We start from the raw sequence: 18,936 nt of genomic DNA, 5'->3' as shown, positions 1-18,936 counted from the left end.
AGGTTCTGGAGATGCTCTCAGAGCATGCCCAGCATAGCCCGGCCAGACCAAGTTCCTTGTAAAACTCTCTGAAGGCTTCACTATCTTTTAAAAAACTTATGGAAAACCAACAACCACCATTTCTATTTTGCATCAGCCTAGGGGCTAGAAAGTAGGAAACCCACATTCAGTTCCTATCCTCTTTGGAAAGAATTCAAACACACTTCTACTCATTAGACTATAGGTTTTTCTGGGAACACTTTACCACTCCTCATGGAGCTGCACCACTGTGCAGAAAAATGGTTTGAATTCACTGAGAGAAGGAGAAAGGGTGAGTGAAAGCATGACTCCCCAGGCTAATGATTAGGCAGCTTTTTTGGAAGTAGGAGGAGGTAGGCTCCAGCCATTCCTCCTGTTTTGTACTTTTGCTCATGCCTGTTTCATATCATGTCCTTGTTCTTTCAGTTAAACTGGTGCATTTTGGTATTTTGAACAAGAAATTATAGTCTGGTACCTACCTACTGTGCATGCTCACGGTGTTCTGCCTATGCAGTGATTTTATTCTGCATATGTCAATGAAGGAAGCTGAGGTTTCTCATCTATTTCCATTTATATGGATGGGATCTGTAAGGCTGATCCAAGCACAGGGACAACTTCTTTTTGTCAAGTTATCCCCCTCCCCAGCCTTTTTCACAGTGTCATCTTTTATTAAGACCACATCAACGCTTCTGGAACAGCCATATTTTATCAGAATCTCTCAAAAGAAGATGAGTCAGACCATCTGATTTTACTTTGTTAAGTTTGTTTTTTATTTGCTGAGTTTAGTTCAGATATGAACACATCTTGTCCAATTTATCTTTAATATAATACAGATGCTGGCACAGGCACTGATCTTGGTTACACTAGTGTAAATATGGGGACATGCCACTGGAGCGCTGCCAAGACCATATTAAAATTTCACTTTCAGCATGACTAGAACTGCTAGCTTCTCAAGAAGCAGGCTGCTGTGGTGGGACGAGCCAATGTATCACTTCTCAATAGCTCTGCAATACTCTCTTGATTGGAGAATATCCCAGGTAACACAATACAACCAAAGTCTGATGGGGCCAAAAGGCTGCTTTACATAGCCTGAGGCTGACTGGATCACTAGTTCACATAAGCCTTGACTGACGGGGATAAGCTGGTGGGATTTAATCAGTAAAGAGGGAAAAATGAAATAAACTTTGTGCAGATGGCAAGAACCATGACTACTCAATATATTTATCACCTGGCTATTTCCCAGGGTCATACAGTAAAACAGAGAAGAAATGAACAGTATCCAACCTGTCCAAACTGTATTTGCTCAGAATTAGTACACACCGCAAAGCCTGTACGGGAAAAAGGCAACTGGATGCTGTCACAGCTTTTCCCAGAAAACAGGAGTTCTGTGCAATTCCCCCCAGTTTCTTTTTACTGCAGAGTATGTGTGCTCCACATTCTGCAGTAAATGTTAAAAATGTAAATGACTTATTGATTTATCGAGCCACCAAAGTACTTTGGTATATCACTATTCTGATGAATTTTCAGATTTTGGCCCATGCAATGTAACTTCAGATGATAGTATCTTAGTTTCCTTCAGACTCAGAATGGATAATTTGCACTCTGTATCCAGTGAAAAACGCTTTTTTTTAAAAAAAAATTTTATTTAATAGGTGTCAAGGCTGCTTGGCATCTCTCACTTAAGTGAAGCTAGAGCCCATGGTACAAAATCCTTTTAATATGTACTTCATGCTAAATTAGTGATAAGCATGGGGTAAAATTGGCCCCGCTTCTCCGGAATGAGTCATGACAAACCGGGGTTGGCAGGAATGGCAGCCTGCTGTGAAAGTCGATACCTCTGTAATTATTGTTTTCTGGAACTCTGCTGTCTTTGACCAATTGTCTTTCTACTCTTTGCATGTTTATTTGATTATTTATTATTGCCTATGCTCTAACTTGTGAACTCTGTGGGTGCTACTTTGTAGCGGCATGTAGGAGTCCTTGGAAATCTCTGAAAAGAAAACCATTAAGGTGTGGGTTTTCAGTCTTTTCGGTAGTAAAATGCCTTTTGACATCCATGCATTGAATATGTGCAGTGCTTCTGCCATATTATCCTGATTATTTGAATCAAGGTTTGATTTGTCGAATATTTTACAAATATTTAATCCTTTCAACAAATAAAACCCACCTTTAAAATACACAACACACTTCACTGCCAGGAGTAGTAGTTTGGTATGAAGCCAACATCGTGGATGAATGGCTTCTGCCAGGCCTCCAGGCTTTATGTGGATCTTTTGGGACTGCCTTCCTGAAGGTCCCAGGTGTGGTTCTTACAAGGCAAGCTCCACAGCTCTGGAGCATGGAGACTGAAACACCGGCTTCTCACTCTTCCCAAATGGAAGACCCAAATTCAGTTCTCTGGAGATTTGGTCTTCTTTCTCTTGCTGTGTGACACCTGCAAGGCATGATGTCTGACCCCATATAACTTGGCTGAGCTTCATCTGTGAGGAGATGGGCATGTCTCCACACATGTTATGTCTGCACAGAAAGAGGGGTCTGTGTATTTCCTGTAGCTCCCTTCTGTCCTTAAGAGACCCTGCAAAACCTCAGCTTCTGTATCTTACCAAAATAGATGGTAATGTTGTCTTCTCCAGCTGTTACTGCTTGCAGTGGATACTGCAGGAGTCAGATGAGATTTGGGGCTGGATGCCAAAGGCCTGGGGACTGCAATGGTTTTCCACTCACTGCCACTCACTGATTTTGCACCGACTGCCGGGACCTCCAGACAGATTGAGAACCACGGGCAGAGCCCACAGATGGGTCCCCCAAAATTCTACTGTCACACATGAAGGCATGCTCTGGCTGCAAATTTCTTTCTACAAGAATGAAAGAGATTTTATCTTGTATGCACCAGAGGTACTCTCTTTTAACAATGACAGACCAGTGTGGCCAGGGGCTGATAACCCTGTGATGGTGCTGGATAATTGACTGTGCAGCTCTGATCCCTGGGGGTGAGATGACAGGGTAATGTTGACCCTGGGGACATGGTCCCTTGCATCTCTCAAACTGCTCTTGGTGAACTGTGTGACTGGAACACCATCTCCAAGTTACATGGATCTTACACCTGGACAGGTGCAGCACAGCCTTTCTGATGAGGGCATTTCCTAGGTAGGTAGACAAGAATATTTCTAAAGCTAGCTGAATGTTCTGAAATAGAAGAAAGATAACATTTCCTTTCTCATCCTCTGTGGTCTGTGGGGAGGGAATAGAGACAGCCACCACTCATTTAGCAAGAGCAATTCAATTTTTAAGAAATGGGAAGAGACACTAAAAAGCACTCTATGACTTAGGGTCATTTAAGCAGATAGTGCTGAAGCAAAACCTATGATTAGGAGCAGCAGTTATTTTTATATGCATTATTACATATTATTCAAATTCATTGCAACTGGAAAATAATGCATCTATCACATTCATTTTCTATTCATTTTCTCTTAAATAAGCCCTACAAATGTTATAAAGAGTTTGAAACATAATTGCTGGCATGACTACCCTATCTGCAGCCAAATAAGTTTTTTTTTTATTGGACCTCATTTTAAAAGTGGAATGTGGCTTGAAAGTTTGAATTCAATCCTTCTCTGCTCAGCACTAAGCCATATATTGGAGAGGTACAGCATTTAAATGTTTCCAAGATACCTTTGCAATCAGAAGGGCAACAGAAAGTTCAGTTCTGTAAAGTGAAGGCTTAGATTCTGGAGAGCAGAGCCAAATCTGTGCAGAAAATCCTAACCCTGCAAATACTGTGGATTTAGATTGATCCTAAAAATGCATTTTATTATTTAGACGTAATAAAAATTCAAATGATGTGAAAAATAGTAAAATCTCTAGTTTAGTGAGAGGGATTGAAGTGTTTTTAGACTATACTATATGAATGCCAATATAGACAATAGAGTTTTGATAGCTACTCATCTAACATTTGCAGAAAGGCGTTAACAATATATCACCCTTTACTGTCAGCTGCAAGCACATAATATCATTCACAAATTATGTATTTAGGTTTTAGGAACATGAAATGTTTTTTGTAGTGCTAATACCAAGTCCACACGTCCAGAGATATCTAGCAGAGAGTCACTGGTTCAATCCTGATCTCTTTGATAATCCTATTGACATCAAAAATGAGAGCCATATGCAAAGGGTTTAACACTGCCATCTGCAGATTGCTATCAGATTTGCTGGGTTTTCCCACTGTTAAAGGACTGGTTTTCCACTTAGTAAATCACAACAGTTAATTTACTGTCCTTTCCATTCACTGCTGGTTACCTGAAAGCTTGCTGGACATCCTCAGATGGAGTTTTTCTGGGAATGCTACCCCAGGCTTTAAATGCTAGGTCGGTTTTGTCAAAATATCCTTTTTTTGTCGTCATGTCTCATTATTGACCTTTCCACCCACAAGGGAACTCTAAGCAACCAATTTGAGTCAAATAAGCATGAGGCTATTGAAGATGATGTGCACGTCCTGTTTTAGGACAACTTACAAGCAGTGAAACTCAGAGATGATATCTTCCTCTCACTTAATAAAACTGGCATAAGGAAAATACCTTTCCTGTCAGAATGACCATGTGAAAGGATTAATAGATGTTTATAATGAGCTTTCTAAATTGGTTATAATAGAAAAGGCATTTAGAGCATGCTTGTGTCCCCAGAATTCCACCTCAGAATGGGAAAAAACTAAAAAGAGCAAATATTGGACACCAAATGACTTTATGTAAATAGGTAGTTTGAGCAAGAGAGGGAACAAACTAGAAGAATCTGAAAATGACTGCATGGAAGAGCTAATTCCAAAAGTGACATTCATGGGATGCTTTAATAAGAATGAGGTTTGTCTACACCAAAGCCCAGAACCTGCTGCAGGGATTCATGAGCTATCAAAAATCTGAATAAGCAAACCATGTGGCAGAGTTTAAAGTTGTGAGGAGTTACTAGTTTGAGCTTTAGTCAGAGATATCCTGCATTGATACTGCTCTGAATCTGAGGCATATAAAGATCTGCCTTGCACACAGTCAGCTTTGGAGTCTGATCATGCCACTCCACCTGCTACAGTCCTTCTACTGCTATTGTGGACAATATCTGCTGGAGAGATATAGGCTCAGGCAATTCCCATTCTATTGCCAGCTCCAGTGACTGCCTACAGTGTGACATTTAACACAAATTGTTTCAGTTCTTTGTCTTCATATCTAAAATAAGGAAAAAAGAATAATCATATCCCTTTGTAAAATGTATCAGAAATTTTTTAAAACACCCTATATGCACTGATATTTTAATCACTCTTTGTTTACTAATTTATTCTTGATAAAGATTCTGAGTAAGAATTATAATTAATAAAAAGAATAAGTAAATAGTGAGGGTTGAAACAAATCAGATTTGCAAGTTTCATAGCCTATCCATTCTGATATTAAACTGAGTACTTGCCTACTTCAGAGAGAGTGGTATAACTTCATGGGAGTATTTATTTTTGTGAGGGAAAAGAAGACCTCATAAATGAGATATTAGTATTTTCTTCATTACAGCAAGGTCACATGCAACTGCATTTTCAAAACTCAGGTGTTCTGCACCTTAGGCAGTAGGTGCTCAAGCAAATCTCTGCATGCTGCTCTGGCCAGGAGTTTTCAACAGTTATCTTTAATGCTGATCTCTTCCAAAAATATGACCGTATAATTACATGCTCAGATACTAAGAATTGTGATGATGGTGACTGGAGGCATGTATACTGGTTCCCTGCTGGACACTTGGAAATTAGCAGTCCTTGCCTTTACTTCTCAACGGGATTGCTACAAACATTGGCCTGTCATTACAGATGGCTTCCTTATTCTTTGCCTAGCAGCAACAGAAAAATGATGCACCCAATTACTAGTGCCACTTATAAAAAAAGTGCACAGTTCATTAGTTTGAATGGGTGTGCAGTTCTGACCTAGTGTGTCATTTACATATTATAATGAGTCATTAGCATATGCTAATCACAACCCTGAGCCTTGCCCTGGCACTTCTAAAAGATGCTGGATGATACTCTGTAGATGCTGACTATCGTTGGCTGTGTTCTGAATGCCAGCTCCTGCTTCAAGCAGTAGCCTGGGCTGGTTGTCTCCAAACACGGTATCAGGAGAATTCTGCATCTCTCTCTGAGGGAAGGACTGCTGAATCAAGTTCGATTGCAAGTAGAGGCTTTTTGCAGAAAAGCATGTTGCATGAGGGCAAAGCAGACATCTGAGGACAAGTCGTAACTGGCAACCCTCTGTGATCTGCAAGAGAAAGCAGTCAAAAATAGATGGAGACCCACAGACATGACAGCAATGTCTAGGCCATTCAGCAAGAAGATGCTATCAGAAAAAAGGCAAAGTGCCAAACCCCTGGAGTGGTAGTTGAAGTTCTGTATTTCATCCTTCTAGGATTGAGTCTCTTAAAGCCCCTTGATTTTCTTGTTTTCCTTTGAGATTTCTGACTGTCCCAGTTGGTTCTAATTAATGGTGTTCCTGAGATAATTTACCTATTGCATTTGGTCAGAGCCCCTCACCTTTCCTCCCTGAGGTACATCTGCCTTACCATATAGCATCTTTCCTATTAGGAAATATGGTTTAGCAAGCATGAGAGCTAAGCACAGGAAACGGAGTTCAGGGGAGATGATCCCACTTCAGTAGAAATGTTGCTGATGTTTCTTTTTCCTTACATTGAGCAGGAGAGTGGAGTGTCGCCTGCTGTTCTCATGCCTTTGGGGGAACTGTTCTGTTCCTCTGCAGGCTGATAGCTCTGGGTGCAACAGTGCATTTCTTCTGCTTCTTGCTTGTAGTTGTGATCCATTGATGGCCTCTCCTACCATTACAGCTATCTGGGCAAGAAGTGTGGAATGTGAAGCGTGGTAGGTGCCTGGTTGCATACACAAATCCAGAGCAAACAGTTCTTTGAGCCACACTTGCCTCTCCCATGTAACAGCTGGGTAGTTGACTGGAAGGTGTGCTCACTGTAGACCCAGTGCTGCAGGTGCCAGATACCACCTTTCCAGCTCCTGGTGCTCCTGCCCACCATCCCTTTCGCCAGGAGAGGGGAGTCATACTCAGCACTCATAAATTACATGTTGAACACTTATTAATAATGGGATTAGCATTAAAATCACAGGATATTAAAACTAGCATATTCTTTGTGTCTTATGGTTCTGGAGCCACCAGGGGCCAGGGTATCTAGGGCTTTTCCCGATAGCATTACAGATTGCTGGAGGGGAGGAAGGCAGAGAGGAAGGGAGTGCTCTCACACAAGCCTTTTGATTTGAGGGACTGAGGTGCAAGAAAACAGACAACAAATGTTGTGGAATTGTTTACAAAATTTGGCAATGTTGCACGTGTTTTTGTCTGTGGGCAGAATAAAACATGCAAACAAGGGCTAAGCTTAGCTGAAGCTTTATTTTTTTTCTGTTGGATAGTTTCTTTCTAATTCCTTCTGATCCAGATCTCCGTTCTTTTACACGCAGCCACCCAGAAATACACGATTCCTGGCATTTTCATCTTCGACTCCAGATTTGCTCATTCTGAGGTTTCACTGCCCACTACCAGAGGTGATGGCTGTTACTACATAACTCTTCGTACAGGTTTCACTGCAGCCAAAGTATCCTGTTTTTCAAACAAACTTCTATCAAGTAGAAGTGATTAGCCAAATTAATGTGAAGTTAATGTCCCAAAGCAGCACAATTTGTTCTCAGAACTTCACGCGACATTTAGCTAACAGCTCAAAGAAAGGGTTCCGTCTGATAAAGCGATCAGAAGAGTCACAGCAATGAGCTCGGATATGCAGGGCTTGGTATAGCTTTTTCACTACCATAAATTAAAGAATAAGTATCGAATAATGTATTTAACCAGGGAAGCATATGTAAAAAAAAAAGGCAATTTGAAAGTTTCTTGCTGTTTTTGTGGTGCGTCTTGGGAACAGTAGCTCTGTGGGCCACCAGCAGAGAACAGAGCTGGGGAAGGAGGGAGAAGTTAGGCTTGGGAGGGCCAAAGTGCCAAACTTGAGGTGAAAGTCTAGGTCCTTCAGACCTTGACATGTTAACACCAACAGGCCTTTAATGATACAGCTCACTGCTCATTCTTATGTAGTAGCCTTTCACTTACGGAAACCTATGTCCAAATCATATTTGGAGCAATAAAAGTCTGTTGTAGTACCATGGATGTCATCTGTTTCCAAAAAGTCTCTCAGAAGAGCCTACCCTAAAGGATGCTGAACACTCGATATTGATCTTTCTCACAGAATAAATCCAGAGAGAGACAAGATCAGGATGGCAGTCCTTTAGCAGATGCATTGCCTGAGCTGCCTGGGGAAGCACACACAACACCTGCTTAGGCACTACCTGACTGGAGTTGAACTGCTGCAATTAGTCCCTCATTTTAATGAGCACCAGACTCGGTCACATCTTTTTTAAATCATTCCCTTGTGATTTTATCCTTTGAAGTGCTGTTAATCCTCCACCAGCAAGATCAGTGAGGAAATGGCTCACAGCACCACTCAGGTGTGCTGGGCACCTTCAAGACCAAGACAGGTCTGTTTAGTTTCTTGTTTGTAGTTTTCAGGGTCTACTTTAGCTGCAAACAGGACCCTCTTGGAGGGACCATCCCTGGTTGACTGATGACTGTTTGACCTAGGATGGCCCAAAACGGCCACATGGTCATTCCAGATGGATGGCTTTAGATTAACTCATAGAAATCTCCTTCTAATTTATGCATGTCTTTTTTGCAAGGACAACTCCATGTTCTTTAAATCCAGGCTTCACATCTGTCCCACGCTCTTAGGACTCATCACGTAACTGTGAACTGCACTGCACAGTCACCTCAGCTAATGCAGACAAAGTATAAAAAGGCTCTTAGTCTAGTAAGCATTCGGAGAATGAATGTCTGTCTGTCAAGCACAGCTATTCTGCTATACTTCAGTATTAAAGAAATCCAGCAAATTAGCATTCCATCAGCTACAAATCCAACTTTGTGGGGAGCTTTTAAGAACATATTCCATGGTCAGTTGATGTATATTGGGCTAGAACCAGAAGTAATTAAACATTGAAATTAGAAGCCTATGAAATAAGCTGGGAATCCCTAGAAAATCAGTGTACAGCTTATTGTAAATTTGATTATGAATTTTTTAGGCGCTAAGTAGACAAAATTACTGTTAATCACATGTAAATTGAGATACTGGAACTAATCCACTGAAATTAGTGGGATTTTTGCCATTGATTTCCAGAAGAGCAGGATTGGACCTGCTCTGAGCAAAGAAGGGGAGGTGGAAAATTGATGTCTTGAAGAAGGAAAACTTAGGCCAGGTCTCACTATCAAAATGATGGATGGCTCAGTAAGTAACCAAACCTCTGTTCTCTTTTTTTCACCCAAAAAGACATCATTAGCTGAAAATCTGTGCCAACCTCAACTGCCACTTCTGTTAAAGAAAAAAAAAAAGAGAAAAAAGAGATTTTGTTAGCATGATGTATTAATATTGAAAGTCAAAACTGGAAGCTTACTTACTGAATGTGTGCTGATTAAATGTTTGGTAATTGGCTCAAGGAGTAGAAATCCAGTTTGTAATAAGGTGTCAGTAAAAGGGTTGTGTTTGCTAGAAGTGCTGCTGTGGGATGCTCTGGTCTTTTCTACCTGCCGTGGTTCAGATGGCATGGATAATCTGCAGAGACAGTGCAGCCTGAAGTCAGGTAAGCATCCTTGCTGGGGTCATACGTTTCTTAAGAACAGTTAATATGTTAGGGTAATGTAAGGACAGAACCTCAGAATTAAACATAAAAATCAGCTGCATTTCAGAGTGAATGACTGTAAGCTAAAGAAGGAATTTTTTACTATCCAGAGTTCAGCTTCAGCATGTATTTACTTACTGTAGCATTTGGGAATAAGTAGGCATAGTTTATGAATCAATTATTGATGGTGTTGTGGTCCCCTCCATGCCAGGCCAGAATGCACAAATGGCCTTTGCACTTTTAAGGTACAACCATCCAATATTGATCACCATTCCTGTGTTGTTTAACCTCGTAGACAAATCATTATCAGCTCACGTGTATGGAAGCAGAGATTCCCTAATTCTCCTTTCCCCCTTTTCTCGACTCAGCACAACAACCAAGGGCAGAATAAGGAGAGTTAATAATCACTTTAAGCTGCCTCTGCACCATATTCTTAGGCTACTGGAGATCCTTGGCAAAAATTCATCTTGAGACTGGCTCTGCACTACTCCAGTCGAGTCCTCATTCCTGAGGACTCATTTGAACAACAACAGCCATCGGCCAAGGCTTACCAGTCATGCTGTTCTGTCTGTTTTCTCCTGTCGTGTATGCCAAAGCCTAGTGGAAGTGTCTTTACCCAGCTTGAGAAATCCCTTACACAAGGTAAATTCTCCAGAGGACCTTTATGCATGATTTACAGCATCATTATGCTATCATGCAGCCATAAAACCCATAAAGTCCCAAGCACTGAAGGCAAGACTGATGCAGATACATGGTTTCCTTTAACTGCTCCTCTGCCTCCAGAATAGACACAGCACAAACTGCCTGTCCCTGCCTCCACGACCCAACACCATACCCTGGCAGGTCACAGTGGGTTGCCAACCAGTTGCATGTTGTATGTAATTCCCCTGAGGGAAAAGAAGGCTGAGAAGCTCCTGGAAGATATAGATGTACCTGAGACATGGCAAGGTGCTGGAGATTGCATCCGAGTGCCATGGCTCTTCCCACATCATCTGATGCTAGAAAGTTTTCACCTGTCAGCAGATAAACCATTGCACAGTCTTCAGCTGTCAAAAAAAGAAGCAGCCTGAGAGTCTTGGCAAATGTGAATTTAACGTGACTGCTCGGGTACTGTGGTATGACAAGCATATTTCCATCCATTATTTTCAGCTACTCAACAAGAAATCATTTCAGTACCACTGACTAAGTCTATATACTCACTCATTTGAATATAATGTCTTCGTTTTCATATGAAGACTTAAAATTCCTGTGGGCAAATTGGATATTTTTTTTAAATCTTTGTGAATTGAAAAATTTAGTAACCATGGTTGATTTCCCATTTTGATGGGTACATTGCTTTCTTAGCTATCTCTCAGGCAGAGTATATCACCTGAAGTGTGAAGTTCTATAAGCACAAATTATGCCTGATACTGAGATGCCTTCTTTTTCTTCCCCTAATTAGTAAAGTTAATTTGATTTAAATGGCAGTTCTGCTGAGGTACTGGTATTTATTCCACTTTCAATACACAAATGTTCTGAAAATGTTTTCAAAATATTAAATGAAGCTATAAGTTTCCTGTGGTCAAGTAAAAAATAAAACCCTACAAGTTATTACTTGAACATGTTATTCGCAAATATTTTTGAGAGGGCTTGCTTTGCTTTATTTACACTTGATTTTTCTAGAACTAATGACTTCTCTCATGTGGCAGAATATTGCAAGTCTCAGCTATGAAGACCCAAGAAAAACATAAGCCTCTTTATGAGAAACATGTTATCCTAAGACAGTCTTTTTCAGACTGGTGTGTTAGCAGACTCCTGTGGGTTCCAGCACTCCTACTATGGGGACCACGAAGGGTAAGCAAAGCCAGCATGCCCACTGCCAGTAGGTTTTCATTTGCTGTGCAGAGATCCACATCTCCAGTGATAAATCCTTGCGGGTCCACAAATTGAAAAATGTTGAAAATCACCGCCCTAGGAATTGTGCTCATACCTTGGAGCTATCTTTGCTAATTGGGCAGAGCTGACAAGCAGGTCCAATATGGTGAAGAGAGATCCCCAGATTATTAACAACATGATGGCATCTGGAAGTTCTGTAGAGCAATAGAGGCACAGCTCTAATCAAGGACTTTTTCAGCCTCTTGTATAGCCCATCTGTTACAGATTTAGCATATTATATATAATGCCTTCAGCAACTGACTTTGATGTATGTTCAACTGTGAAACCTCTTTTGTAAGTAACAAAAAGAAATTATTTTTTATTATCTGCTTGGTCCTTAGAATGGAATCTCTGCAAAAGTCAACAAAATAAATGATCTATGTTTTCAATATCTATGAAATATTGATATCAGATGGACTTATTCTGCTATCCAAAGATCACTAAGACATGGAGATTTTTTTCTGGATTTCACTAGAATTCTAATCTTGGCCAAACTCTGCATAAGACAAAGGAGATGTGTTAAATTTAGGGTACTCAGATTTTAGATGAAAAATAGGAAGCAATGTGGTGCAAACATAATTATGTTTCTATATGATATGGAATGATTTATTGTAAGTATTAGAATACAGTTTATTGTAAAGTACTGAGGCAGCTTGGTCTTTTTTTCCTCCTTTACTTGGTGCAGCACAAGCAAAGGGTAAGGGATGTGTCCTGAATAAATTCCAGTTTGGGATATTAGATTTTGCCTGATCCTAAATTCACCTGACAGTGTCAAAAAAGAAGAAAAAAAAGCCTCCATTCCTAAATCGTTCTCTGTTGCCGTAATCAGTAGGTACATCTGATGGCTTCCTTTAGTTTTGGGAAAAACAGATCTTTGTTTGCAGGGCTCTTTATTAAGTTACAATACTTTTATTCATTAAAATGAAAAATACACTATAAATACAAAATAAGGCTTTATTTGTTCTAAGCTAGTCTACACCTTCAGTACCTGATATTAGTGTAATATAATCTTCTCTTCAAATTTGTTGTCAATATTTAATTTAGCAAAGAGTTCCTTCCCTTCTTCTTCCTCAACCAGAATTTTTATTTAATTCACAGAGGGCTTGTCTGGGTTAAGAGTGTGGCAAATTGGTCAGGATTTCAGCATTTGGCCCTTATGGCTGCCACGGCTTGCCAGCATCAGCTCCTCAAGAACGGTGGCTGGAGAAGCTGCCAGGTTGCCACCATGCAAAGGTTAGGAGACTACCTCCGGGTTCCTGGCAGTGGCCTGCAGAACCTGGCAGAGCATTTTGCTGGTCCAGGGGCTGCTCAATGTGCTGAGTTGGGAATACCTTTTAAAGGTGATGTTTCAGCAAGTGGCTTTCTTTCTGTGACCGAGTCAGGAAATTTTTCCCTTAAGTTTTTGACAGGAAGGCTGACTTGCCTGTGATCTCTCTTGTTGTTCCCTACGATACTCATTAGTGCTCCTGTTACGATGCTGGGAGCAGGTGATGAAGGAGTATGAGGAGTACATGCTACGTGGTATCAAGCCCCCATCCAAGCCACCAGACCATGGACAAGTGCTGTGGGGAAGTGGACGTGTCAGAGAGGAGCACACAGCCCCAGTGCCACACTGGGCACTCGCCAGTAGGCTTTCGGCAGTTCTCAGGAATTCTGTCTTCTTAATGCCAGTGGTTGTCAGATGGAAATGAAAATAAACTACGTTCATATTCCTACAGAATGAGGGCTAGCGAGTCTCAGGACTAGAGTGGTCTTCCCAGCCTGCTTTAGATGCAGCTTTAATTTCCCTGAAGCTAAGACACATTAAGATATCTCTCTGTTTCTTCCTTTGTTATGCAATCCAACAACTTTCTTGAAATTTAAAAATAAGTGATGCACTCAATGCTTAGTTTTTATAGTTTACAGTTAGAGCAGGGCAACTCTGCACTGGAAGAAGTCGCCAAGGTTCTGTCAGTTCTAAGGTGGACTATACTGAGTACTTTCATTTGGAGATAATAGACTTTAAAATTGCCCAGTTTTGATTTACAGACCTAAATCAGTAATAAAAATCTCTAATGACTTTAAACATTTTGTATTGATAATTAAATTGTAAAGAGGGCTGTAAATGGTTGGGAAGAAGAGAATATGTTCCTGTTAATATTTATTATATGCATTACAGGCTTGACTTAAATGTTTGATGTAGAGTGGAGACCCTTTTCTCTGGGCAAGGAACAACACCACACACCATGACAGATCCTGCCCTGAAGAGTCTACATTTCTGAGAAAGAAACAAAGCTTGCAAAGAGATACAGTGATTTGCCTGGCATAACACTGTTAGTTCTCATTAAGGGTGCTGCTTCCAGGTCCATGACCCTGTCCACTGAACAGCAGTCGCTGCACAGACATAAAGGGCATGAATTATAAGATAACAAGTTCCCACAATAATAAACAAAGAAATATTTGTGTTCATAACAGGTTTATTGTACTAAAAAGAGTTCTTTTTCCTAGACATCCACCTCAGTAATATATGAGAGGTCACCTACTCCTGCCATCAAATGTTGTACATTCCAGAAAAATGCAAAGACGAGATTGACAAAATCAGGATCTTCTAAGAGGATCATGTAGCGATATTTTTATTTTCAGTGAAAATGGATGTTGCCTACCTGAGTGTTCAGAAACCATCAAAAATATGTCTCTCAAGACATAAAATTGATCTTAAAATCACAAAATATATAAAGCATACAATAATGATTGTCACAAAGGTCTGATGCTTGTAAGTATTTAATGTAAAACTTATAAAATGCGTGGTATGTACATCAAGGTTTACTCGGTATCTGTAAGTTAAACTTTCTTTTCAATGAAAACTGAGACATTACTGTAATGACTTGGGCCTGACATGGATGGCTTTCAGAAAATACCACATATTGCAAGACTCACTACGAAAAGTGAGAACCAATAATTGAGATACAGTCAGTTAAAGAACATTTCAGCCTTTACTGGATGTCTTCAGTCCCTGTAATGCAAGTTTGCTCACCTCAAAATAGTATTTTTTGTAATGTAATTACTCATAATTTAAAATGTACTTCTCATTTCTAGATTGATTTTTTCTTTAATAGTGTTACCCTCCAGCACTCATATCTCCTTATACATTTTTTTTCTGGCATCAGTTATCTCCCTGTAAAAGTTTTTTAAAAAAACCTAAACAAAACATAAACAAAAAACACCTAACAAGGGTTTTTTCTTCCATAAAGAAACCCTGTGCATCTCCCTTTTAAACAACACCAACATTTAAAACATTTAAAAAGACATACTCCATTTCTTCCTTATCATATTTTTTTCGTTTCTGAAGAGAGACAACAAGGGCTTTTGCTAAATAGGGATAAAAACCAAAAAAACAACCTAGATTTGTTTTAAAATGTCCTGAATTGAATGACAAAGTAGGATTGTTTACCAGCCAAGAAATATTTCAGATATTAATTCACAGATTTATAAAAAAATGAACAAGAAAAATGTGTATAGTCTTGTCTGGCATTTCCTGATGGTGAAAGTACATAAATTAATATTAACCCCAAAGTTCAAGAAAACTGCAATAGAGATGTACTCAGGCTGCTGACAATTTCTGAGAGAAACTTGCAAAGATCAGTATCATAGATTTTGATGTGGGGAAGGGTTTTGCAAAGAGATGGTATTGACTTTTATACATCGTCTCCATGGGCAGGGGCAAAACAAGAACAGAAATCGCTTATGACATGCCTTAAAGCTCAGTAAGTTTTTGAAGAGATCTGCTCATCTGAAACAAAGGCAAAAATCACTGAGTGATTGATTTTTACCCCAGCATAAAAACATTTTATATTTTGGGGTTTTTTTTGCACTAGGTGGTATTCAGTGGTTGAGTACTAAACAAACAAAGATAAATTAAGTCATTCACTCTCAGAAACTTCAGAAGTGAAGTGGTACAGTGTTGGTGATAACCAGCTAGTCTTACCAGCTAGTATTTTACTTACTTTCATATGAAGATCACAAAAAAGACAATCTCATCCATTTCACTAATTAAATAACAATCAAGCATACATTAGTAATACATAATTCAGATGCTTTTCATCTCCATCATAAATAAATTTTATGAGATTTTAAGTATTTATTATGGTAGAGTCTCAATATGAAACATAGCTGCTAGGACCCAATGTCATATTTAGGGCTCTGATTTTCCACCCAGGTTTTTTCCAGTTCTAATCGATTCCCACGGATGCTATTATTTAAATAACATGGTGTACAATATCCCATACTGCAATGATAATGGTCGACTTCTGCTAGAATTCTGTGCGGAGCAACAGCTCACCATCACTAACACTATCTTTTAGCAGAAAAATAATCTGAAGACAACCTGGATGCACCCCAGATCTAAGCACTGGCACCTCACCGATTATGTCTCGGTGTGACGGAGAGATGTCCGCTATGTCCACCATACCCATGTGATCCCCAGTGCAGAATGCCAAACAGACCATCGGCTGGTGCGCTGTAAACTTAACTTCAATCCTAAATTCAAACCCAAAAGGGGCAGTATCCCAAGGAGGACACTCCAAGTTAACAATCTCCAATCAGCCACAGTGAGAGACAGATTCCACGCAAACCTTCAAACTAGGCTCAAAAACCATTCCATAGATTCTATAGATGTCTCTCCTGAATCACTTTGGCACCATATTAAAACCAGCATCCTGCAGTCCTCTGAAGAATCCTTAGGGTTCTCCTTCAAGAAGAACAAGGACTGGTTTGATGAAAACAATCAAGAGATCCAGGAATTGTTGAGGAAGAAGAGAACCGCTTACCAAGCACACCTTGCACTGCCATCCTGTCGCATAAGAAAAGCAGCCTTTCATCTGGCACGCAGGAAGCTCCAACAGAAACTCCGTGACATCCAGAACAAGTGGTGGATCAATCTAGCTGAAAAAACTCAATTATGCGCAGACATGGATGATCACAGAGGATTCTATGAGGCCCTGAAAACAGCATACGGGCCAACATACCAGGTACAAAGCCCTCTACTCAGCGCTGATGGGCAAACACTTCTGACAGATAAAACCTCCATTCTGAATCAATGGTCTGAACACTTTCAGACTCTTTTCAGTACCAACCGTGTAGTACAAGACTCAGCAATTCAGTCCATCACACAGCAACCGGTGAAGCATGAATATGAATTGGATATTGTCCCCACTTTGGAAGAAACCCTTAAGGCCATACAGCAGGTGAAAATTGGCAAGGCAGCTGGGGTTGATAAAATTCCACCTGAAATCTGGAAACATGGGGGCCATGCACTCCATGCTAAATTTCACAAGTTTGTGGTGCGCTGTTGGGAACTCAGCGAACTACCATCTGACCTTCGTGATGCAGTCATCATCACTTTGTATAAGAAGAAAGGAATTAAATCAGACTGTTCAAATTACTGTGGTATTACTCTGCTCTCCATTGCTGGCAAAATCCTGGCAAGAATACTCTTGAACAGACTAATACCCACTATAGCAGAAGGAATTCTACCTGAAAGCCAGTGTGGTTTCAGAGCCAACAGGAGTACCACAGACATGGCGTTTGTCCTCAGACAACTGCAAGAGAAGTGCAGGGAACAGAACAAAGGTTTCTATGTAACCCTTGTCGACCTCACCAAGGCTTTGGATACTGTGAGCAGAAAAGGTCTATGGCAGATTTTGGAACATTTAGGTTGTCCCCCCAAGTTCCTTAAAATGATCATCTCACTCTATGAGGATCAGCACGGCCAAGTCAGTTATGGCAATGCACTTTCTGAGCCCTTTCTAATAACCAATGGTATAAAACAAGGCTGCATTCTTGCACCAACCCTATTCACAATCTTTTTCAGCATGATGCTCCAAAGGGCCATGGCAGACCTCGATGATCAGGACGGTATCTACATTTGATATCGTACTGATGGAAGCCTATTCAACCTCAGGCGACTGAAGGCCCACACCAAGACCTTAAACCACCTTGTCCGGGAGCTGCTTTATGCTGATGACGCCACCCTTGTCTCCCACACAGAAGCAGCTCTGCAGCATTTAACATCCTGCTTTGCAGACGCTGCCGAGTTTTTTGGGCTGGAAGTCAGTTTAAAGAAGACTGAAGTTCTCTATCAACTGGCACCTCAGGAAGTCTTCCATCATCCCCATATCACCATTGGTGAATCAGAGCTCAAATCAGTTCAGCAGTTTAATTACCTAGGTAGCCTCATCTCCTTGGATGGTAAAATTGACGGAGAGATAGACAACAGGTTAGCAAAGGCATATAGTGCCTTCGGAAAGCTTCATAAAAGAGTTTGGTGAAATAAACACCTGAAGAAAAGTACCAAGATCAGTGTTTACAGAGCCATAGTGCTGTCTACTCTCTTATATGGATCTGAATCATGGGTCATCTACCACCACCACCTGCAACTCTCAGAACGCTTCCATCAACGCTGTCTCCGCACAATCCTAAACATCCACTGGTCAGATTATGTGACCAATACATCTGTTCTAGAACAGGCAGCAGTCACAAGTACTGAGGTCATGTTACTGAGAACACAGCTGCGCTGGGCAGGGCACGTCTCAAGGATGAAGGACCACCCTCCCTAAGATCTTGCTGTACGGTGAACTTGCCACTGGTTGCCTCATGAGAGGAGCCCCGAAGAGAAGATACAAGGACTCCCTGAAACAACACCTCAGCCTTGGCCATATTGATCAACATAGCTGGTCTACTCTGGCCTCCAATCGGGAGGTCTGGAGACACACCATCTATAACGCTGCTGATGCTTTTGAGAACACATGCAGGTTCACTCTTGAGGAGAAAAGACAATACAGAAAGAATCGTGTCTTGCAGAATATACCATCTAAGGAGTCTTTCTGCTGTGCCTTTTGCAACCGGACGTGCCTATCTCGTATTGGCCTTTTTAGCCACCAGCGTGCTTGTAACAAACGTGGGTAGAGCCCTTCCCAAATCTTCGTTCACGAAGCCTAGCCATGATGACAATATCCCATAGTAAAGTGGTAGATTGCTGGAATTATCTCCAATGTGTAGATCTGTATCAGTATTTGAATCCTCTTGATATTGCTGCATCTACCAGAATACTGTATAAGTACATCCTGACCAGCTCAAACTGAATGTCTGTCTAGTCCAGTAGCCTATGGCTGACAAAGCCAAATAAGGGACACTTAGGGAAACAGTACAAGAAAGTGGGAAGGAATCAAATGGTGTTTGCACTGGGACATACTTTCAAACTCTGGTGTGGTGGTCTGTGTTGC

The sequence above is a fragment of the Pipra filicauda genome, unplaced genomic scaffold (genome assembly GCF_003945595.2).
Source record: "Pipra filicauda isolate LSUMZ 115617 unplaced genomic scaffold, ASM394559v2 scaffold320_size837821_pilon, whole genome shotgun sequence".
Lineage (NCBI taxonomy): Eukaryota > Metazoa > Chordata > Aves > Passeriformes > Pipridae > Pipra > Pipra filicauda.
This window is presented reverse-complemented; position numbering follows the sequence as displayed.